This window comes from Bos grunniens, chromosome 1 (assembly GCF_055505025.1).
Source record: "Bos grunniens cultivar Pamir isolate PY7600 chromosome 1, Bosgru_T2T1.0, whole genome shotgun sequence".
Classification (NCBI taxonomy): domain Eukaryota; kingdom Metazoa; phylum Chordata; class Mammalia; order Artiodactyla; family Bovidae; genus Bos; species Bos grunniens.
Genome location: NC_141165.1, coordinates 127,678,490 through 127,702,862, shown reverse-complemented (window position 1 = coordinate 127,702,862; position 24,373 = coordinate 127,678,490). Strand labels below are relative to the sequence as shown.

At 38.3% G+C, this 24,373-nt stretch overlaps 1 long non-coding RNA gene across 1 annotated transcript; it reads right to left on the bottom strand.

Annotated features, from left to right (window-relative positions):
• Positions 1 to 19,052: 19,052 nt before the first annotated feature.
• LOC147380200 (uncharacterized) lies at positions 19,053 to 20,249 on the bottom strand. The gene is made up of 2 exons (XR_015134948.1): positions 19,774 to 20,249; positions 19,053 to 19,418 (listed from the first exon to the last, which is right to left on the bottom strand). It is a non-coding gene; the product is annotated as an uncharacterized LOC147380200 (long non-coding RNA).
• Between the last annotated feature and the right edge of the window lie 4,124 nt (positions 20,250 to 24,373).

Sequence of the window (24,373 nt, the reverse complement as noted above, 5' to 3'; positions counted from 1 at the left end):
TTCTTCCAGTCCAACTTTCACATCCATATGTGACCACTGGAAAAACCATAGCCTTGACTAGATGGACCTTTGTTGGCAAAGTAATGTCTCTGCTCTTTAATATGCTATCTAGGTTGGTCATAACTTTCCTTCCAAGGAGTAAGTGTCTTTTAATTTCATGGCTGCAATCACCATCTGCAGTGATTTTGAAGCCCCCCCAAAATAAAGTCTGACACTGTTTCTACTGTTTCCCCGTCTATTTCCCATGAAGTGATGAGACCAGATGCCATGATCTTAGTTTTCTGAATGTTGAGCTTTAAGCCAACTTTTTCACTCTCCTCTTTCACTTTCATCAAGAGGCTTTTTAGTTCCTCTTCACTTTGTGCCATAAGGGTGGTGTCATCTGCATATCTGAGATATTGATATTTCTCCCGGCAATCTTGATTCTAGCTTGTGCTTCTTCCAGCCCAGCATTTCTCATGATACACTCTGCATATTAAGTTAAATAAGCAGTTCAGTTTTAATAAGTGCTAAAAATTTTCCAATGGCTGTGCCAATTAAGACTTCCACTAATAATTTACAATTATTCCAGTGGCTCTACATCTTTGCAACCTTAGAGTTTTGTCTCTTTGATTTAACTCATTTAGGTGAGTATGTAACACAAATGACTAATGAGGTTAAGCACCATTCAATATATTTTTGGCCATTTGTTTACCTTACTTAGTAAAGTGTGTCTGTGAGTTCAAGTGATTTGATAATATAAATATAAGGAGCATAGTTATTAAGAAGAATTCAGTTCAGTGCAGTTCAGTCACTCAGTCATGTCTGAATCTTTGCGACCCCATGGACTGTTGCACACCAGGCCTCCCTGTCCATCACTAACTTTCGGAGTTTACTCAAACTCATGTCCATTGAGTCAGTGATGCCATCCAACCATCTCATCCTCTGTCATCCCCTTCTCCTCCTGTGCTCAATCCCTCCCAGCATCAGAGTCTTTTCAAATGAGTCAGCTCTTAGCATCAGGTGTCCAAAGTATTGGAGTTTCGCTTCAACATCAGTCTTTCCAATGAACACCCAGGACTGATTTCCTTTAGGATGGACTGGTTGGACCTCCTTGCAGTCCAAGGAACTCTCAAGAGTCTTCTCCAACACCATAGTTCAAAAGCATCAATTATTCAGCTCTCAGCTTTCTTTATGGTCCAACTCTCACATCCATACATGACTACTGGAAAAGCCATAGCTTTGATTAGATGGACGTTTGTTGGCAAAGTAATGTCTCTGATTGTTAATATGCTGTCTAGGTTGGTCATACCTTTTCTTCCAAGGAGCAAGCGTCTTTTTATTTCATGGCTGCAGTCACCATCTGCAGCAATTTTGGAGCCTCCGACATAAAGTCAGCCACTGTTTCCACTGTTTCCCCATCTATTTGCCATTAAGTGATGGTAGATGCCATGATCTTAGTTTTCTGAATGTTGAGCTTTAAGCCAACTTTTTCACTCTCCACTTTCACTCTCATCAAGAGGCTCTTTAATCTTCTTCACTTTCTGCCAGAAGGGTGGTGTCATCTGCGTATCTGAGGTTTGATATTTCTCCCAGAAATCTTGATTCCAACTTGTGCTTCATCCAGCCCAGCATTTCTCATGATATACTCTGCATATAAGTTAAATAAGCACAGTGACTATATACAGCATTGACGTACTCTTTTTCTTATTTGAAACCAGTCTGTTGTTCCATATCCAGTTCTAACTGTTGTTTCCTGACCTTCATAAGAAGAATAGTTGTATTTAAAAATTGATTCATGGGAATCTATATTGCTTTATAGCATTCAAAATATAACCTAAATATTAATATTTTCATAATTATATGTATGATGAATATCTTCTCCCACACTTTGGGTTATTTCATTATGCTTTTACTAAAATTGAAGAAAGTAGGGAAAACCACTAGACCATTCAGGTATGATCTAAATAAAATCTCTTAGAATTATACAGTGGAAGTGAAAAATAGATTCAAGGGATTAGATGTGATAGACTGAGTGCTGGAAGAACTATGGATGGAGGTTCATGACATTGTACAGGAGGCAGTGATCAAGACCATCCTCAAGAAAAAGAAATGCAAAAAGGCAAAATGGCTGTCTAAGGAGGACTTACAAATAGCTGAGAAAGAAAAGAAGCTAAAGGCAAAGGAGAAAAGGAAAGATATACCCATGTGAATGCATAGTTTCAAAGAATAAAAAGGAGAGATAAGAAAGCCTTCCTTAGCTATCAATGCAAAGAAATAGAAAAAACAATAGAATGTAAAAGACTATAGAGATCTTGTCAAGAAAATTAGAGATAGCAAGGGAATATTTTAGGCAGAGATGGGCACAGTAAATGACAGAAATAGTATGGACCTAACAGAAGCAGAAGATATTAAGAAGAGGTGGCAAGAATACACAGAAGAACTGTACAAAACAATCTTCCTGACCCAGATAACCACAATGGTGTGATCCCTCACCTAGAGCCAAACATCTTGGAGTGTGAAGTCAAGTGGGCATCATTATGAACAAAGCTAGTAGAGATGATGGAGTTCCATCTAAGCTATTTCAAATTCTAAAAGATGGTGCTGTTAAAGTGCTGCACTCAGTATGCCAGCAAATTTGGAAAATTCAGCAGAGACCACAGGACTCAAAAAGGTCAGTTTCCATTCAATCCCAAGGAAAGGCAATGTCAAAGAATGTTTAAACTACCGCACAATTGCACTCATCTCATGTGCTAGCAAAGTAATGCTCAAAAAATTCTCCAAGCCAGGCTTCAATAGTACATGAATGGTGAACTTCTAGATGTTCAAGGTGGATTTATAAAAGGCAGAGTAGCCAGAGATCAAATTGCTAACATCTGTTGGATCATCGAAAAAGCAAGAGAGTTCCAGAAAAACCTCTACTTCTGCTTTATTGATTAAGCCAAAGCCTTTGACTGTGTGGATCTCAGCAAAGTGTGGAAAGTTCTTAAAGAGATGGGAATACCAGACCACCTGACCTGCCTCCTGAGAAATCTGTATGCAGGTCAAGAAGTAACAGTTAGAACTGGATATGGAACAACAGACTGGTTCCAAATCATGAAAGGAGTACATCAAGGCTGTATATTGTCACCCTGCGTATTCAACTTATATGCATAAAACATCTTGTGAAATGCCGGGCTCGATGAAGCACAAGCTAAAATCAAGATTGCTGGGAGAAATACCAATAGCCTCAGATAAGCAGATGACATCACCCTTATGGCAGAAAGTGAAGAAGAACTAAAGAGCCTCTTGATGAAAGTAAAAGTGGAGAGTGAAAAAGTTGGCTTAAAACTCAACATTCAGAAAACTAAGATCATGGCATCTGGTCCCATCACTTCATGGCAAATAGGTGAAAAATAATGACAGAAACAGTGACAGACTTCATTTTGGGGGGCTCCAAAATCACTGCAGATGGTGACTTCAGCTATGAAATTAAAAAATGCTTGCTCCTTGGGAAAAAACCTATGACCAACTTAGACAGCATGTTATAAAGCAGAGACATTACTTTGCCAACAAAAGTCCATCTAGTCAAAGCTATAGCTTTTCCAGTAGTTATGTATGGATGTGAAAGTTGGACTATAAAGAAAGCTGAGAGCTGAAGAATTGATGCTTTTGAACTGTGTTGTTGGAGAAGACTCTTGAGAGTCCCTTGGACTGCAAGGAGATCAAACCAGTCAATCCTAAAGGAAATCAGTCCGGAATATTTATTTAAAGGGCTGAAATTGTTTAAGCTGAAATTCCAATACTTTGGCCACCTGATGCGAAGAACTGACTGATTGGAAAAGACCCTGATACTAGTAAAGATTGAAGGTGGGAAAAGAAGGGAACAATAGAGGATGAGATGGTTGGATGACATTACTAACTCAGTGAACATTAGTTTGAGTAAACTCCGGGAGTTGGTGATGGGCAGGGAAGCCTGGTGTGCTGCAGTCTATGGGGTCACAGGGAGTTGGACACAACTGAGCAACTGAACTTAACTGAACTGATTAGTCTCTTAATAGTCTTTAAATAAATAGAGGTTATTCAATTTAATACAGTCCAATTTAATATTTTTTTCCTTTTACAATTAGCTTTTTCTGTGTCTTAAGGCAACTTTGACAACATTCTATTTTCCTCTAAATGATTTATTTTATACTTCCAGACATAGATCTAATGATTATGTGGAATTAATTATTGTGCTTTGTGGGATGGAAGTCCAGTTGAGCACACACCATTCATTAAAGAGAGCATCCTTTCTCTACTGTAACACAGTGTCAACTTTGCCTTGAATCTGTTGACTATTCTTTATAGGTCTATTTTTGACATTCTAGTATGTTTGTTCTTGCACCAAATCTACTCTGTATTAATTAACCAAATACATTTTTATTAAAATAATTTTAATCATTTGACAAAACCACAATGGTTTTCCTTAATAAAAATAATAGTTCTAATTATGTTACTATAAATTCAAATTTAACATTTGAATAATAACAACTTCTATTGCTTTTCATTTAAATATGAAAAGTATACCCCACTGCAAGGAAGATTAATATGCCGCAATATAGCATTTATTTAACTTTTATTCAACAATAATAATGTTCTAGACACCAGATATGAAAAAGTAACTAAGACCTGTTCTCTGCTCTTAACATGTGTAGAGAGAGAGAAACATGTATAAATAGAAATATAATAAATGTATAAATGTATAAACACAAAATGAAATTATATACTCTTTCTGTGAAATAAACATATAATAGTCTAGAGTTTGGTGGGTATGGTGACCAGTGAGCTGGATTAAAATTTGGAGGAAAGCTTCAATTTCCTGGTAATTTTCAGGAAACTGGATAGAGGCCCAAAAAAGACTGTGTTGGATTCAGTTCGCTTACAGTTTTCTGCAACAATAAAATTACAGAACAACAGGGGAAAGAAAAAGTTGATACTGAAGGAGGTGTAGTTTTAATGGCCTCTAAGTCTCAGATGGTAAAGCATCTGCCTGCAATGCAGGAGACCCGGGTTCGATTCCTGGGTCGGGAAGATCCCCTGGAGAAGGAAATGGCAATCCACTCCAGCACTCGTGCCTGGAAAATCCCATGGATGGAGGAGCCTGATAGGCTACAGTCCATGGGGTCGCAAAGAGTCCAACAGGACTGAGTGACTTCACTTTCATTTTCAAGTACCTAGTTAAGAAGGTTAACAGAAAAAAAGTACTGTTAGGAATAAATAGAGAGGCTTGGAAACTCGTAATCCACATAAGAACAAAGAAAAATGCAACAGGATTTAGACAGAGTAAAAAAGATGGTGCAATTTGGTTGCAGAATAAAGTTATTTGAATGTAAATTTTGGGTGCATGAGTAATTCAAGTCATTGCTATAGGAGTGGGGAATTTCAGAGGAGTTGAGATGAAGTCACTAGAATTAAGGAAGGTAATTGAAAGACTAGGGCCCTGGCTGGGTCTTACAGACATTGACATAATTCAGGACCATGACACAGCATAAGTGGGAAGAAAATGAATGATTCTGGTACTAAGGTCCCCAGTGATTAAAAGAACAAGGATTTTTAGCTGAGGAGATGAAGAGGGTGTTTTTGTCAGATGTCAAACATCTCCATGTAGCAGTGATTTTGACTCATCACGACTGAGTAATGTCCCAGAAATGGTGAAAAGCTAGAAAGGTGCTCTCTTTATCTAACAACTTTGGAATATATGGAATCTCTGAGAGTGAGTGTCTTCCAATTGAAAGGATTATATGAGAAATTGTATCCTCAGGAAAAGCCAAGTTTCTGTTAGGCAGGAATGTAATGCAAAGCCACTGATGATGACTGGTGTTGCTTCTGGTAGAGTTGAAAGATTTGGAAGAGATAGAGCAGTCGAAGTTAGTCACCTCAGGGAAGAAGTCCTGCAGATAGAGAGTCAGGCAGATAGACAAGGAGAAGGGTGTTTGTGAGGTAAAGTGGTATTCATAGATTACAGGGATTTAAAAATAATTAGATCCAGAAATTCCTTGGAAAATTGATTCTGGTAGATGTCCTGAGGATTGCATATCTTGTCCGTAGGTATGCCAAGCATAGTGATCAGAATCCTTCATGGCAGAGTGAATGCACTGATCTCAGAAGTTTGAATTTTATTCTGCATGAAAAAACAGGGTTTTAATCAGAAGAATAAATGAAGCTAAAGGAGAAAGACTGATTGCAGGAAAATCAGTTGGAATAATAAGTAAAAATAATTTGTATAAGAGAAGACAAAGACAGTGATAGTTGAGACGGAAAGGAGAGACCAGGTTTAATAGGTGCTTTAGAAGTAGAATCAACAAGATTTAGTCTTGGTTTCAGATATAGGATTAGATATGGACAGTTAGATAGAAGTAAGTAGTTGAGATTTACCTAGTTTCCAGATTAGACATCTGAGTGGATGCCAAGCAAGATGATTAACTAAAGATACCAGTTGAGGCAGTGCATATTTAGTTTGGGTATTTGGGGCTGTATTTTTTTGTTTCCTCAACATCCATTGTCTTTTATCTAAGACAATTCCATATATTTCTTGAAGAAGGATCCTGCATCCTTTTTATGGTTCATGGTTTAAATGTAGTTAACTCCACTGGCAGTACCAGAGATGGCAAATGGCAATGTGGGATATCTTTTCCCATATTAATGGAAATATTGGTAAGGGAGAAGAAACTCTCTTTGGGTTCTGAGCTACCGAGAAGTGATGTAAACCTGCTGGCCACCCCTAATGAACGGAGACCGAACAGAAGACAGCTGAGATCTGAGATAGGAAAAGAGAAATTATGATAAAAATAGGCAAAACACTCTCTGACATACATCACAGCAGGATCCTCTATGATCCACCTCCCAGAATATTGGAAATAAAAGTAAAAATAAACAAATGGGACCTAATTAAACTTAAAAGCTTCTGCACATCAAAGGAAACTATTAGCAAGGTGAAAAGACAGCCTTCAGAATGGGAGAAAATAATAGCAAATGAAGCAACCGACAAACAACTAATCTCAAAAATATACAAGCAACTCCTACAGCTCAACTCCAGGAAAATAAATGACCCAATCAAAAAATGGGCCAAAGATCTAAATAGACATTTCTCCAAAGAAGACATACAGATGGCTAACAAACACATGAAAAGATGCTCAACATCATTCATTATCAGAGAAATGCAAATCAAAACCACTATGAGGTACCATTTCACGCCAGTCAGAATGGCTGCGATCCAAAAGTCTACAAATAATAAATGCTGGAGAGGGTGTGGAGAAAAGGGAACCCTCTTACACTGTTGGTGGGAATGCAAACTAGTACAGCCACTATGGAGAACAGTGTGGAGATTCCTTAAAAAACTGGAAATAGAACTGCCTTATGATCCAGCAATCCCACTGCTGGGCATACACACTGAGGAAACCAGAAGGGAAAGAGACACGTGTACCCCAATGTTCATCGCAGCACTGTTTATAATAGCCAGGACATGGAAGCAACCTAGATGTCCATCAGCAGATGAATGGATAAGAAAGCGGTGGTACATATACACAATGGAGTATTACTCAGCCATCAAAAAGAATACATTTGAATCAGTTCTAATGAGGTGGATGAAACTGGAGCCTATTATACAGAGTGAAGTAAGCCAGAAGGAAAAACACCAATACAGTATACTAACGCATATATATGGAATTTAGAAAGATGGTAACGATAACCCTGTATACGAGGCAGCAAAAGAGACACTGATGTATAGAACAGTCTTGTGGACTCTGTGGGAGAGGGAGAGGGTGGGAAGATTTGGGAGAGTGGCATTGAAACATGTGAAACGTCATGTATGAAACGAGATGCCAGTCAGGGTTCAGTGCACGATGCTGGATGCTTGGGGCTGGTGCACTGGAATGACCCAGAGGGATGGTGTGGGGAGGGAGGAGGGAGGAGGATTCAGGATGGGGAACACATGTACACTAATTAAATAATTTTCTATTAAAAAAGAAAAGAAAAGAAAAGAAAAAAGATTAAAAAAAAAAATTTTTTTTGAGATCCCAAATGCTATTATATCTAAAGCTTCTAAAACTGTTGAATCCTTGGAGCTTTCTGAAACACAGACATTTTGTCTTCCCTTCCATTTCTCTTTCTTTTCTTTCTTCTTAAAATTGTCTTTTTTTTTTTTTTTTTTGCCTTTTTGCTATGTTAAAAATACAGAGTCTTGACTAGTATTAGCTGAGGAGGGAGTATTGGAGAAGATGTGGTTTCATTAGAAATGCTTAATTAGAGGTGCCTGAACTAAAATACAGCAAATTTTACACCTGTGATTATGTTGGAATATTCAGAATTTTAAAGGAGTAAAGACTCCGGCATTTGGTTTTATAATGTTGTGATCAGATTTTTATTATTGATTTAAAAAAAAGTAAGTTTTTAAAATAGGTAACTTTGGCAGCTTTATAAGAAAAATGGGAGGTGATTTAGGATTACTGACAATTTTCAGCATTGTGTTATTGGGAAATAAGTGTTTTGCTTTTGTTTGCCAGTCTGGGCTCTGTTTTTATGTTTATTTTTAAAGACAACTGTTGCATCAGTATATTGTTTCTTGGCATTGTTCAGCATAGGTAATGTGAGTACTTTTTGTGTACAAATATCCATATCTAAAAATAAATGCTTCTAGATGTCAACAAAGGTCCATCTAGTCAAGGCTATGGTTTTTCCAGTAGTCATGTATGGATGTGAGAGTTGGACTGTAAAGAAAGCTAAGCACCAAAGAATTGATGCTTTTGAACTGTGGTGTTGGAGAAAACTCCTGAGAGTCCCTTGGACTGCAAGGAGATCCAACCAGTCCATCCTAAAGGAGATCAGTCCTGGGTGTTCATTGGAAGGACTGATGTTGAAGCTGAAACTCCAATACTTTGGATACCTGATGTGAAGAGCTGACTCATTTGAAAAGAGCCCGATGCTGGGAAAGATTGAGACTAGGAGGAGAAGGGGACGACAGAGGATGAGGTGGCTGGATGGCATCACCGACTCAATGGACAGGAGTTTGGGTGAACTCCAGGAGTTAATGATGGACAAGGAGGCCTGGTGTGCTGCGGTTCATGGGGTCACAAAGAGTTGGACACAACTGAGCGACTGAACTGAACTGAGATGTCTAAAAGTAAAATAAAATACAATACAATGATTAGTGGGCAGTTACAACTAAAGAGTCTGGGTTCAGAAGAGAAGTTAGAGTCAGAGATAAAGGAGAAAATATATACGTAAAAGGCTTTTGAAATCATGGATACAGAAAATTCATCCAGGATAGGCAGAGAAAGCAAGAATTGATGCAGTGCACCCCCGCCCCCCAAAGTCTCAGGAAACTCAATATTTACAAGCCACGCCTCAGGGCAGGCAGAAGAGATAGAGAAGGAGTGCCCAGAGTGGTGGACAGTTGAGAAAGTTTTGGACATAATCGGAAGTGGGGGGAAGCAAGTTTCTAATGCCAGAGCATACTGAAATCTAGAACAGTGCTTCCCAGAGTGCTCCTATGCTTAGTTGCTCAGTTGTGTCTGACTCTTTGCCACCCCAGAGACTGTAGCCCACCAGGCTCCTCTGTTCATGCGGTTTTTCAGACAAGAAATACTGGAGTGGGTTGCCATTTTCGTCTCTAAAAGTGCCCCCAGGAAAATTGTTTCTGGGTGGTAACAACATGAACAGCTGTCCTGGACTGTAAACCAATGAAGCACACTTTAATTCAGCTAGCTTTTGCTTTTGCTTTCTTTTCCCAACAAGACTTTGTCCATGTGGAGGGAGAGACATGTTGATTTACCTCCTGGCACAGGCTTCTTAGACTCAGAATTAGTTCTCTAATCACACTTAGAGCAGGCTTGCGCTAGCACTGATCCCTCTGCTGAGATCAAGTCAGTACATGGTACACATCATAGGCACTACAGATAGATTTGAATCTGAATTATTGTATGGAATTTTAGATATGAATAATTGACATTTATTCAATTAAATGGTAAAGAATCTGCTTGCAATACAGGAGACCTGGGTTTGATTTCTGGGTCAGAAAGATCCTCTGGAGAAGGGAATGGCAACCACTACAGTATTCTTGTCTGGAGAACCCCATGGACAGAGGAGCCTGGCAGGTTACAGTCCAAGGAGTTACAAAGAGTCAGACAAAATAACACATATTTTGTCTACATACAGTTGACATTAGGGAATGAATTAGATATATACAGATAAATGTAATTTAAAGATAAGGACTTGGGGACTCTTTTTAATGAAAGGATTTCATGATTAACTTTGAAAAATAAAATTCTTAAAAGTAAAATGCTTTTGTTTAAAAAAAAAAAAAAGTCTTACTGTGAACTATGATGTCCAAAACCCATCACTAGAGCTGTCTACGGAAGCAGGATAAGGGGAGGGATTGGAGAGACACTGTGGTCTGCTTAGGGAACTCCTCCCCTCTGTGCTACTCCTTAAGATTCTAAAATGGAACCCAAGGATCTACATTTCACAGTTTGAAAACCACTGGGGTTGACAAAAAGTAGTTCACTTTGAATTCCATGTTGACTCTTGCACTTTATGGTCCTGTGACCTGAAGAAACACCACTTGTTTCTTGAGGCTCAGTCGTCTAATCTATGCAACTGGGACATAATAGCAATTTTTTAAAGAGTGCTTCTGACTCATCAGTTGGTATGAGTGAATGTGCCTTGTGCAGTTCAAGGACTTGATAAGAGAGAACCTTCCCGGTTCTCCCTGTGTTTCAGGGGGACTCTGGCGGCAGAAACCATGGCCTTGAGTATCTTGAGGTTTGAGTATCTCAAGTTCAGTAGCTCCCTGAAACCTGGTTGTTCCTAGGTGAGGGAACGAGAAGAGTGAAAAATAATCACCATTTCTAGTGAAGTCATGTCATCATGAGCAGGGACTTGCTGAAGTGTGTGAGAGGTCAGAGTCCGTACGTGTTCACAGCACTACCGAGTGTATCACTTAAATTTTCAGTCTCTGATTTTCAAAGCAGGACTAACATCAAAGAAGGTAAACTCTTCTTATTTTTCCTTTTAGAGATTTTATTTAGAATTCTGAACATTTCAGTAATCTTCTTGAATCTCCTTTATGTTTATTCTTTTCTTAATTCCTCTGTTTCCCTTCGTTCCCACTTTTCCTTATCATTTGCTTCCTCACTCCACATGTTGAACTTGTTTTTGGAAGGAGATTGGTACTCATGCATGGGTTGCATGTGTAGAGCATTCTTTATTGGATATTTAGAAGCTGTACACATATTTCCTTAGTTGTCAAGTGTCCTTTTTGATGAAAAATGGCATTACCAAGTTTCCTGACTTCCCTCTGTCATTGCCCCAATCAACATTTAATTTCAAGGGAAAAATCTGTTCACATTTCAAAAACTGAAGATGCAACATCCTTAAGAAAAATGTGAAAGAAAATGCTCATCTTTTGAAGGTAATCTTCAAAGAAAAGTCACAAAGATGCATTTCAGTATTAACAACAATACTGAAGTCTTAATTCTAACAGTCATCGTTAATTAACACTCTGTATTAAGCACTCTTTTGGTGCTTAATGCAGATTTTAATATTAATACTAACATTAATTCTCATAATAGCTGTATGAAGGTGATACCACCACCATTATCCTTATTTTACTAATGTGAGTATAAAGGCACAGAAATGTTGAGTAAATTGTTCAGGGTCACACAGCTAGAAAATAGGAAATAGGATTTAAGCCTAGGCCGTCTGGCTCCAGAGACCTGCTTTAATAGAACACAATCTTAAGTAAGTTTATGAGATGAGGAGTGCCTATTGCTCCCCTTTCTAGGATAAAGATCAAAAAGATATAGTTAAGAAGAAAGCATTTGCACTAGCCTGACTTCTTGGTAAATTTGTGGAAGAGTATATAGAATAGAGAGTGTCATTTTCATTGATTCATATACTCTTGGATCCCACACAGCAGAAGGCTTTCGAGGACTCAACAGATTGTTCCCTAATCATCCAAATCCATGTAGTTTCTCATGAATAAAAGTTTATAATATTTTCAAACTATTTAGAGATTGGCAGCTGGGTACACTATTAATTCCTTTTGGAGCATGCCACTTAAGATAGGCCTTAATGAATGCAGCATTTTATTTTTAATTAAAATACTTAGTTCAGGGAGTATTTATTAATAATTCTAACAGCAGCAGATGGTCTGCTTGTGTGTTTTAACAATCTTTACCCAAAATCAGTCAAAATAATTAACAAAATGTAAATTATTAAACACTTAAATATGTATTATGTATCATTACCATTCCCATAACATATTCTAATCTTTTTATGAGAAAAAAACATGACAGTTAAGCAATTATATATAGGATATTGCATACCAAATGTTCAGAAAACTAGATTTTCTTGTTTTGTTATATTAAAAGTATCATTTATAATGGTAGAATTTTCTAGTATTCTTGCTGCCTAGAAGTGGAAGTAAAGCCAAAGCCAAATAAATAAAATTTTTCTTTAGTAAGAACATCATATAAATGCTTTATGAAAGAATTGTATCTAATATTGGACAAGAACCTGAAAGTACAGGTCTGTCGTCATTTTTTTTTTGGGAGTCTGGGAACCATTCTTATCCTGTTCATTGATGTGCAATTTGATCAGTTTGCTCTAAACCATAGTTTCTTTAAAGGGCTTGAGAATCTTTGGCAGAAAACAACCACCAGTGTGTACAGATTTTCTTTCTCTGTCGCCTTTACCCCTGGCTTTCCCTGGTGGCCCAGATGGTAAAGAATCCGCCTGCAGTGTAGGAGACCTGGGTTTGATCCTTGGGTTGGGAAGATCCCTTGAAGAAGGGAATGGCTACCCACTCCAGTTATTCTTGCCTGGAGAATTCCATGACACAGGAGCCTGGTGGACTACAGTTCATGGGGTTACAAAGAGTTGGACAGGACTGAGTGACTAACACTTTCTCATCCCACCCAGTTTGTGTTGCCTTTAAATCTACCTCTTTAATCTTCCAATAAGTGATATTGTTTTTATTTTCCTCATGGTCTTGGGTCATCAAAGTGAGATGCAATTTTGGAATCCCATATCTTAGTGATATTTGGGCATTCTATAGTTTAAAACTAGATGTTAATTAAATGATGATACTTAAAATTACTTTGAGTGAGAACCAGTAGAATGAAAATCAGTTCATGTCTGGGGATTTGGCATAGCTCCAACATGCACCAATTTGGTGCCATTTGGTATAATATGGGTCTGTCTTGGAAATTACGGAAACCATGAGTTTCAAAGCAAAGATTCTGAAAACGATGGTTTGCTGTGAAAACAATGTTATTCATACACTGGGATTAAATAGATCCATTTAAATTCAATTAGTATTTAAGTTCAAATTTTAAAACTGAATTTAATTCTAGTATTTAAATTCAATATTTTAACTCTTTATTTAAGTACTATTCTTCCATTTTAATGGCAGATGTGTAAGGGAACTTAAAGGTCATCCCAACTGTGTGACTTGAATTTTGTCTTCTTGGAGAATTTATTGAAATTTTCTAAGCCTTATTCTCTTCACTTGTGTACTGAGGATAGAAATAGTACCTACATGACAGATTTGTTATAGATATTAAGTGGAAATTCCTTACCACAGTGATTGGATACGGTAAGAGACTATCTATTCCACTTTCCTTCTTTTAAAAACTGATGAGGAATCTGAATTCCAAAGGGTTAATTGATTTTTCCTGGATCACCAAATTATTCAAAATGCCAGAAGTAGAAGTGATGTATCATGGAAACCAGGTCAGGCTTCATTTAATTAGACACTTATGATGTTTATTTGCTGGGAAAGAAGATTTTCTCTCTCAGGTTTCAAATTTTAATTTGCTACTTACAGTCACATTTGTGTCTGCAGGAAGAACAGCATCAGTAAATTAGTTTTCAAGAGTATAGCTGCACATTTAAATTATTTGCTTTAAAACATATCAAACATTATTTTATTTTATTTATTTATTTTTTCTTTGTATACTGTTTCATTTTGAAGGCTTAATTTTCCAAGTTCTTTGGACATTATCAGGGGAATTTGAGTTCTAGGCTCTTTCCTCTTCTGACAAAAGCACACAACTGTACAACTTATTGACTCTGTGTTAAAGATAAATTCATATAAACAACAGTTTCCTGAACTTGGAAAATGAAACATTATTTTAAAAATAGCTAATTGAAATTTGTTCTGGTCAGTTCTAATACTGGCAAATATTTGATGATAAATGTTTTCGTAAATTTAATTTTGTTCTTTACCTATTGTCATTTTTTTCTATTTAAGTTAAAATTACCAAATAATCCCAAAGATCATTACTCTATGGGTTTTAACATCTTCACCATTTAGTACCCAAATAAAACAGATTTTCTTACAGTTTGCCCTAACACATAAATCTACAAAGCCAATTGTGATATTTTATTATAAATGAACAATTCTTTGAATTTTTTAGTCACTAAAAACTTTTGTTTTGCCTTCCAGCAGCTGTCTTCTAGCAGGAACAGCTGCTAATATGTATATATAACATTTGTCAGGTTCCTTTATAAGCCATATAAACTACAAATGCTGTTTTAAGGGAAATTTAAATCTCTACATATATCTATATATCAAATGGTTAAATTATTTGAGAATTTTTGAAGTAATCACAGATCTCACTGAAGCAATTTTTCTAAATGTACCTAGCTGCTTGTTATTCAGGTATTTGTAAAATTTGCTTTTATTTGTGAACCAAAGTTATTCCTTCTGTGACACAGTTTAACCTAAACTGAGTTATTGAATTATGTAAATTGTTTAAAGTTAAAGCATAGGTAGTTATACTTATTATCCAGGGTTTTTGACATGGGAGATTATGTACTTACCATTAAAGACACCAATTTACTAATGATGTTGCATTGTCAGGGTTCAGTGTACTCCATCGTTTTGTTACCTTCCTTTCATCTCTGTAGAAACACCTGCGGTCCATTCCAGATGGCTGCTGCCCTGGAACGTAATCAGTCACTACTGTTCAAATGTCATCTGTGGAGGTCTTGAGGCTAGATGGTCCCTGTAGTGTTTGAAAGCAGCCCCTCATCTGCATTTCCTTCTTAGGCTGCTCAGGAAGGTCGCTAAGCTTCGCAAAGTGCACGTGCAGTTGCCTTGGGGTATCTAGGGCAGCATTGTGTCTGGAGGGTTGCAGACATTAATTATCAGCCTCTTCTGCTGCATGCATATGGTGGCAGGGAGGAGAATTGGGGATTAAGCAAGGCAGGTAGAACTTGAAGAGAAAAAATGAATTGTGCTCTCTCTGCGTATTTAGCATTCTGTCAGCCTCCTGGTCAACAGATCCTGTGTAAGGCCTTTTTCAAACCCCTAAGTAAAGCAAAGATGCAGATGCTCAGGGCTGGGCAATCAAAAATCTGAGAATTATCTCTAGGGAAGGAGTTTGGCTTCATTAACTACTGTCAAATGTCTGCCTTCTTAAAACCTTTGTACTGCTTGAAGTTTTACGTAAATAAGGCCACGGCTCTTAGGATCAGAAATAAGGAGAGGGAGAAAAGGAGGAAACAAAGATCAATATAAAGAGTTTAATCCTTTGACATTGAAGGTCCCCTCCATCTACCACCTAATCAATTTTCTGAGAAATAGTTTATGGGGCTTTCTGCAATTTCTGTAAGCTAGTTTTTTGTTTTGTTTTGTTTTGTTTTGTTTTTTTTGGTACCAATCTAAACATGTTTTCTAAAGTGCAAAGTACAATTTACTTGGTTCAAATTTAATTTAATATCTCTGTTAAAATATGCATACCTAGATTTTTTCTCTGTTCCTGTCCATTAATTATTTTAAAATAACTTCATCAATTCCTAACATATGAAATTGGGATCCAGAGTTCCCTAACTTGTGTAGAACCTATCAGAAAGGCTCTTGTATGGTATGTAGATGTTAATCTTTTAATTTTTCCTTTTTTAATCTAATCATCTCACTACCATTTTGATAGTTATTAGTTTTACTTGCATTTTTGAAAACAAATTCTGGTTTCAATTTTTATTTCAACTCATAAAGGACCTGTGTGCCACATTAAAATATTTTGTCTTCTATCTGTTTAAATGGCCCTTCACCTAAGGACCTTGATGTTTCCTAGTCATTCAGTCCTCACATCAGCATTTACTTAACATTCCCAAATTTCTGCCTTGACTGTATATTTTGACTATATAATATATATATATATATATATGCACACTATATATTATATATATTTATATATATTATAAATACCTATAGTATATATATAAGTATATGTAATACATATAGTAATATATAAGTATATGCTGCTAAGTCACTTCAGTCGTGTCCAACTCTGTGCGACCCCATAGACGGCAGCCCACCAGGCTTCCCGTCCCTGGGATTCTGCAGGCAAGAACACTGGAGTGGGTTGCCATTTCCTTCTCCAATGCATGAAACTGAAAAGTGAAAGTGAAGTCCCTCAGTCGTGTCCGACTCTTAGCGACCCCATGGACTGCAGCCTACCAGGCTCCTCCATCCATGGGATTTTCTAGGCAAAAGTACTGGAGTGGAGTGCCATTGCCTTCTCTGATATAAGTATATACTCTGTAATTATACCATATAAAATATATACACACGATATATATTTTAACCGACTCTTCCCTCCCTTAAAGTTTTTTTTTTTTCCATCTTTTAACAGTCTTCAGACTTGATTTCATTGATTCCTTATTCTGTGAGGGGAAAGACCATATCTGTCTGGGTGCTGAGCAAGGTCTCTACACAGAGTTAATGGTCAGAACATGCTTGTTGGGTGAAAAATGGGTCATCAGTAAACAGGACACTTCAGTACTTTCCAATTCTAAGTCAAGTCAACAGAGGAAGATATAAAATTTTCTTAATACGGAATTCGCCAAGAAGAATAACAATTATTTTCCAGGAACTCTAAAACAGTGGAGAGTTTGAAAATCCTAGTTGAGCATTTAAGCCATTTATAAAAACCTTAGATTTTCAACCATCTTTAACAATCCTATAGAAAGTGTGGCCCAGGAGTTGAGAGTTAAGGATATTTATCAAAGCTGTTACTTTGAATTTACTGAATAAATCATTCTGCAAAAGTAGCCTAGGGATCTTTTTCTTAGCTACCAAATTTGCCTTCATTATCTCATTGGGAACTAGCTCGCAGATGTAGGGATTGGCCCTGGATGGACACTGTATGACTTTGTAATTTAAGTATGTGATTGTGTTGGCCACAGTAATCAGGCCATACTAGAGCCTTTCTGATAGGTTCTACACAAGTTAGGGAACTCTGGATCCCAATTTCATATGTTAGGGGGAGGGGACAGCAGCAATAGAGTTCCTAAGGACATAAAGACCAAAGGTTTGCCACTCTGGAGAGCTATGTGTGTTGTATTGGTGGATTACCTTCATTTTTTAGCTCACACCTATTGTGGGGAAAAATTAATTGAAGCCCTCTCAGAGATTATACATCAGTAGATTTTAGAAGTCTGCCAAATAAATGCCTCCTATAAAGGAAAGTTGGCAACTTGCAGCTTGGAAATCACGAAGCACTAATCACTCAGAAACAGCACTAGGTCATTTAGGGTCTTATATAGAAGACTACTATCTTCATTGTAAACTATGATTAAAAAGTGTCATTCTCTAATACAAATACGTGGAAAATTCATCGTATAGATATTATTTACTGCCTACAAAAGTTAGTCTCTCATTTTTCTCTCATTTAAGATATTGTATCAAATAGAGGCCTCTTGAATTGAGTAAAAATGGAGTCTGGCCCTGGTTTTGGGTGAGTGTCTGTCCCAGCCTTTGGCCTATAAAATGTAAGTGGATATTCACAGGGGTCCCCAGCCCCTGGGATCTAATGCCTGATGATCTGAGGTGGAGCTGATGTAATAATAATAGAAATAAAGGGCACAAGAAATGTAAAATGCTCGAATCATCCTGAAACATCTACTCTATCCCCAACTGTAGAAAAATTGTCTTCCAAGAAACCAGTTCCTGGTGTGAAAAAGTTTGGGGACTGCTGCACCAGAGGCTTCTGGGAAGTTTATCTTCCTTGATGAATCTTTCTTAACAGCCAAGTATTAGCATGGCTTGTTATGGACTAATAGATTAACAGAATAGGGACCAAAAATAAATAAAATAATGCTATATCCCTGGCAAAATATTTCTACAATATTGAGAAAACTTGAAAAGGGAAAATATTTAAATTATTAAAAGTGGAAAGGTTAATTTTTGTCTATCATCTGGTTCTCCTTATACATGAATTCATTCAAAAGAAACACCATATGTCTATAATACATGGATGAAAGACTGCTCAACATTATATATTGAGATGTGCATAGCCCCACAGTCTCTATGTCCAGTGGATTTAGACAACTTTGCTCTTGACTTTAGAATATCCCATCTTTCTGTAGTTCCAATCAGTGATGCAACCAGCAACTTGAACATTGATATACAGATTTCCTTTTCTTCCTCCAGAAAGTTCTTGCCCTTGAGCAGGATTCAGTAGAAAACTGCAATATTTGAAGCAGTCACCTAGCAGCTGTTTAATGTGGATGACTATGCCCTGCAGGCTTATACGGAAGGAGATGGAGCAGGTTGTCAATTATTTCTGCACTCAGGGCTATGGACTAACAATATGCTAGAGTGAGGCAGAGGTTACATATCAGCTGCAACCCCACAGGCAATCTGAATCTGCCATTAATGGTGAAGAACTGAGGGTTTCAACAAGGTTGGGTTTCCTTGGTAGTGAGTTCCCAGTGATGCAAACTTGGACCAGGATATAACAGGTATTGTTAAGTCAGAGCATCAGCTAGAAAATGAACAGGTAGAGGATGGCAGTAATATGTCATCAAATTACAGTTCACACTCCAAGGTCTATGTGTTGTCAGGCCTTTATGACTCTGACACCTGCATCTTACTGATAGCATATGCAGTCTGAGAGTTCTTACACCTGTTGCTTTCTCTGGAACACAAGTGTGGCATGAATTTAGCTTATTGCAATTCCATAATATAACCATTTTTGTGAGGTTTAAGCCATGGAAATACAGAATGGAGTGATTAGGGCATCTAATAAGTTCCAGGATCAGACTTTGGTATGATTAGTCAATGGTAAATACATTTTTTTTAGTTATAGTGTAAGACACAGTAAGACACAATAAAAATAAGTTATAGGTAAAGACAGATCAGCCATAGATGTTCTGTGGGAACTGTTGGTAGCAGGTACACTGATTTAACACATTTTTGAAATTAAGCTAGTTCCAGGACAATAAATGACAAAGCAGTCCACAAGGCACAAGCCAGTTTTCCTAAAAATCATTAAATTATCTAACCAAATGAAATCTCTTTATGAGAATGCTGTTCTCTTCTACAGCAGACTCTGGGGTGGTCTCAGTCCTGTTCTTCACGTGTTTCTTCTGATCCTTCTTGTGTCAGATCCAGAAAGAGTATCGGTTTTCTGTGGATAGATATGATAAAGTGGATGAGAGAGGTCTTTATACTTTTAGATCCTCTAAACTATTTATCATCCCTTCCCTCTTGACCACCAGGGCTTCCCTGGTGGCTCAGATGGTAAAGTGTCTGCCTGCCTGCAATGCAGGAGACCTGGATTCAATCCCTGGGTCGGGAAGATCCCCTGGAGAAGGAAATGGCAACCCATTCCAGTACACTTGCCTGGAAAATCCAATGGACAGAGTAGCCTTGTAGGCTAGAGTCCATGGAGTCACAGAGAGTCGGACACGACTGAGTGACTTCAATCCCTCTTGACTTAGAACTCAACAGAGAGGGTTTTGTGCTGTTAGTCATAGTCCTACCAAGGTTTAACTTCTTTTTCTCTCCGTTCTTTCTTCCTCTTCTGAGCTTTTCCTTAGTATCTTTTAAAAATTTTAATTAACTTCGGAATTTGGGAAGTAGATGAGAGGAAACAGTCCCTAGCAGATTGTTTTTCTTCCAAATTTCTCATTTGGAGGGACAGAGAACAGAAAGGAATTAGTGGAAATGAAAATGATGGGGAACAAAATCAGTCAACTATATTAACATTGTTTTCCTGTTTTATCAAATATACTGGTGCTGGGCTACACCCCGCAGGCATGCAAGCTTTGTGACTGCCCAACTTCGAGACCAAAGAAAGACATGGAAGGCAGTGACAGAGACATCAGTGGTTTACTGGATGGGAGATCTTATAGGTCTGAAGCACAAGGTTCTGTAACAACACCCCACTGTATAAAGGAAAATGCAGATAGGATAAAGCAACAGTCTTCCCTACTGTGGGTGGGGCAGTTGGAGAGAAGGGGACTACCACTTAAAAGGGGAATTGATTTCAGGCCAGCTTACCCATTACCAGGGAAACCAGCAACTAGGACATGTTTGTTACAGCCCTCATGTTAATGACACTCACAAGGGCAAATGTTTCCCTTTAATAAACTAGCAGGTGGAACCATTCTGGCCTAAGGATTAGAACAGACATTAGCTGGGGCAGGGGCCAAGTACGTTCATGTGATTAGTGTGCAGAAGGGTGTAGGTGGAGCAGAAACTGGTGGAGCAGGGGATGTACAAAGAGCAAAAGATCAACCATCTTGAGTGGCCTGACCATACAAGTGGTATACCCACTTTAGATTTTGAGGCGTTTCATCTTTTAGCTACATTCTCACTATTTTTATTATGTCTATTTTCTATTTCTGAATAAGGACCTAGCTTACTCATAATACATGGGGTGTGTATTGGTCAGAATTCTCCAGAAAAATAGAACCCATAGGAGATACAGAGAGATGGATAATCTTTTATTTACCTATTTATCTATGAAAAGATCTATTATAAGACATTGGGATACATGAAGGTTTAGAAGTTCCATGAACTGCCATCTGTAAGCTGTAGACTCAGAAAATTGGTTGCGTAGTTTAGTTCCAGAGCCTGAAAACTGGAGAGCTGATGGGTAGTTTCCAGCAGGAATTGGAAGGCTTGAGAACCAGGAGCAATGAGAAGGGAAGATCAATTTCTCAGCTCAACACTCAGGCAGAATGAATTCACCCTTCCTCTGACTTGTTGTTCTATTCAGGACCTACATCAATGAGGGCCATCTGCCTTACTCAGTCAACCAATTCAAATGTTAATGTTATTAAAGAACAGGCTCACAGACATGCCATGAGCAATCTTTAACCGAATATCTAGACATCCCAGGGCCCACTCAAGTTGATGCATAAAATCAAATATCACAGGATGTGACTGACTCTTCTTTCCTAGCATTTAGCTTTATTCTTTAATAAAAAATCTAAACCAGTAATTATTTTTGCTTATTTTGCTTTCTTGGTAGAGAACTCTGATGGTCAGTTTTATGTATCACCTTGAGTAAGCTATAGTCTAGTAGGTAATTATTTTAATCAAATGTTAATCAAAATATCACTGTGAAAGTATTTTGTAGATGTGTTTAAAGTCCATAATTATCTGACTTTAAATAAGGAAGATTATTGTAGACTGGGTAGGCCTGATTGAATCAGGTGAAAGGTCTTATAAGCAGACCTGAGGCCTGATTGAATCAGGTGAAAGGTGTTAAGAATCGAACTGACGCTTCCCTGAAGAAGACATTCTACCTGTGAGCAGCTTCTCCTTGTGCCTGAGAATTTCCAGCCTGTCCCTCCTAAGGAACTGTCCTCTAGATTTCAGAGTTGCCTTACCATTCACCACAATCATGTAAGTCAATTCTTTTCAATATAACTCTTAATATAAAGTACCTGCTGGTTCTGTTTCTCTGGTTGGACCTGACTGATACAGGGAAATGAGTTGATCGGTGATAATGGTGTAATATATTGTCATCTTGTTGATCTTGGGTGGCCTCAGCCTGCAGCAGCTTGGAGCAGGCTTTGGGTTCCCAGCCAGAGACTGGGCTGGGTCGTGCCAGTGAAAGCACCAGATCCTAGCCACTAGACCAGTGGTCAGTGACAAGGACCCTGGCCCTATGGCTTTGCCGAAAAGAATTTCCACAAAGACAGAAAGCAGTGAAGCAAAGTGCTTATAAAAAGGAAAAAAGAGTGCAGTACCTGTAGGATAGACACACAGGTGAATTCAGGGACAGTCACTGAGTTGTGCCCGCATGGCAGTTTGAATTACTCTTATGGGGCATTTCTTCCACTTTTCCTTTGGGTAGTCATTTTGATTTTTCTGGTTCACAGTTCATATTTAGAACATCTCTGTATCTGTCCATGTGTGCACACAAATCTCTTAGCCTAGATGGATTTTACCAAAAAGGCATATAAGTAGGGAACATCCCTTGACACAGCTTCCCTTTAGCCTCCAAGGAGCCTTTTCTCCGTGTGTGGGGTCGGGAGGTCTCTTGACTTTGAGAAAAGAGATGTGTGATCTGGGCAGGGTCCAGCCTCCTCCCCTTTGTCCTGCTGTCCTCAACTTGGAGTTTCAGTCCACAGGGAATGAATCTCCAATTGCTTTATCCTCTACCTATACATAAGAGTATGGAAGAGGATTGGGTATTGGAAATTGGATTTCTATTTCTGACATTGGAGAACAGCATAAGTAAGGCTGAATTGCCAAAGAGACGAGTATTTTCCTGATCCTCTGAGACTTACTGTTCCCTTAGAGCTTAAGGACCACATTTACTGACTTCAGTATGAGACTGGTTACCCAATAATTTCCTTGTTTGTGCAACTTTTTCTTCTCCTATATTTATTCCTCACTTACCTATTTTTGTAGTTTCACTTAAATGATTCAGCAAGAAACTCTCAATTTGGAAATTATTCTAATAAAAACAGGATCAACTGGTTTGTTAAAAAGTTTCTCTATCTTCATCAGGTCGTTAAAGGAAATTTTAGTTAAGATGTTTAAATAATATGCCAGAGTACCCTATAACATAATCTGGAAGCCCCGAACTAGCCAAAATAACTTAGAAAAACATCCAGCTTTTAAATTCTCTCTAACAACTGTCAGTGCTGCAGTGTCAGACCACCAGCACCACATGTGTGACCCCATGGTATGCTATCCTTTTAAAAAGCATGCTCTGTTTTGCTATCCCCACTCCTTTTCTCCATCTGTCTGCTGACCCATGTGGCTGTTTTAACATACCCCTCAGTGGAAGTCTCATACCTGCCTGGCCAGCAGAAAGTAACAGAATGACAGCAGTTTCTATGGGACCACAGAGGAGGGAATGGGAAACCTTAGAAGCCTGGTCTTTTTCTGGACAGCTAAAATTAAGACAGAGGACAGCTCCAGGAAAAGTCATGCCCTGGAATTTTCAGTTGGCGCACAGCAGTTTAGAGAGTGGGTGAGTAAGTGCACAATCTATCTCAGGGCAGTTTCCCTTCTGGAAGAAGGGGCAATTTGTTTTAGGGTCACATGCAGGGCATCTATCTGCATAAGAAACCCTAATAGTTTCTAAGCACAAGTGTTTCACCATCAAATCTCATGACCATTTTCTTAGGCAGGTGAGTTTGTAATGAATCAGCCCATCAACACACTAACCACAATTGTGTTCACCCTGCTGCTGCTGCTGCTAAGTCGTTTCAGTCGTGTCTGACTCTGTGCGACCCCATAGACGGCAGCCCACCAGGCTCCTCAGTCCACAGGATTCTCTAGTAGTCATCAAAAGTGTGTTGTGGGGCGGGGGCGGGGCTGGGGGGGGGGCGGTAATTGCTTCCTTTGAGAGTATACGAGGTCATTTACAGGTTAATTTTCATCCAAATTTCTTCTACATTTCTTGATATGACATTTAACTAGTGTAATTTCTTCAAAAGATCATGTAGGCAGTTGTTAAAGAGAATCCAATGTTTGTTTACTGAATTATCTAGCACCTAAAGCAAAATAATATTTTTTAAAAAAAGGAAGAATTTTAATCTCTTGCTCCCTGCAGCCCCCCACAAATTGACCTTTACTTCACATGAAGTGGATGGAGAGAAATAATTTGCTAACAGAAAAAGGAAATCAATCATCTTTTGAAAATCAGCTTAGGCTCAGTGGACTCTTAATTACTGAATATATATGATTGGCAAAAAAAAACATTTTGGGGGAGTATCACTGATATAATTCACTGATAGTTTTTGAAAATAATAGCCCCATGATTTATCTGATGTACAAGCATTCCTGAGCCAAACTTGGGTCTGCTTGCCCACGCACAGTAAAGTCGGTCCACTGACACTGAGTCGTGGTGAAGTGCAGTGTTTATTGCAGGGCGCAAGCAAAGAGCCCCAGCAGCTAGTGCTTGAAAGGCATGAAGTCCTTGAAAGCTTCTATGGAAAGGGTTTTAAAGACAAGGGAAGGGGATTATGGAGCCTGTAATCAGCTCGTGATATTCTTCTGATTGGTTGATGGTGAGGTAATCAGGACTCAACAACATCATCAACCATCTGGTTCCAACTGGCCTGGGGTCTATGTGCTTGTGGGCAATATACAGTTAACTTCTACCTGGTGGGG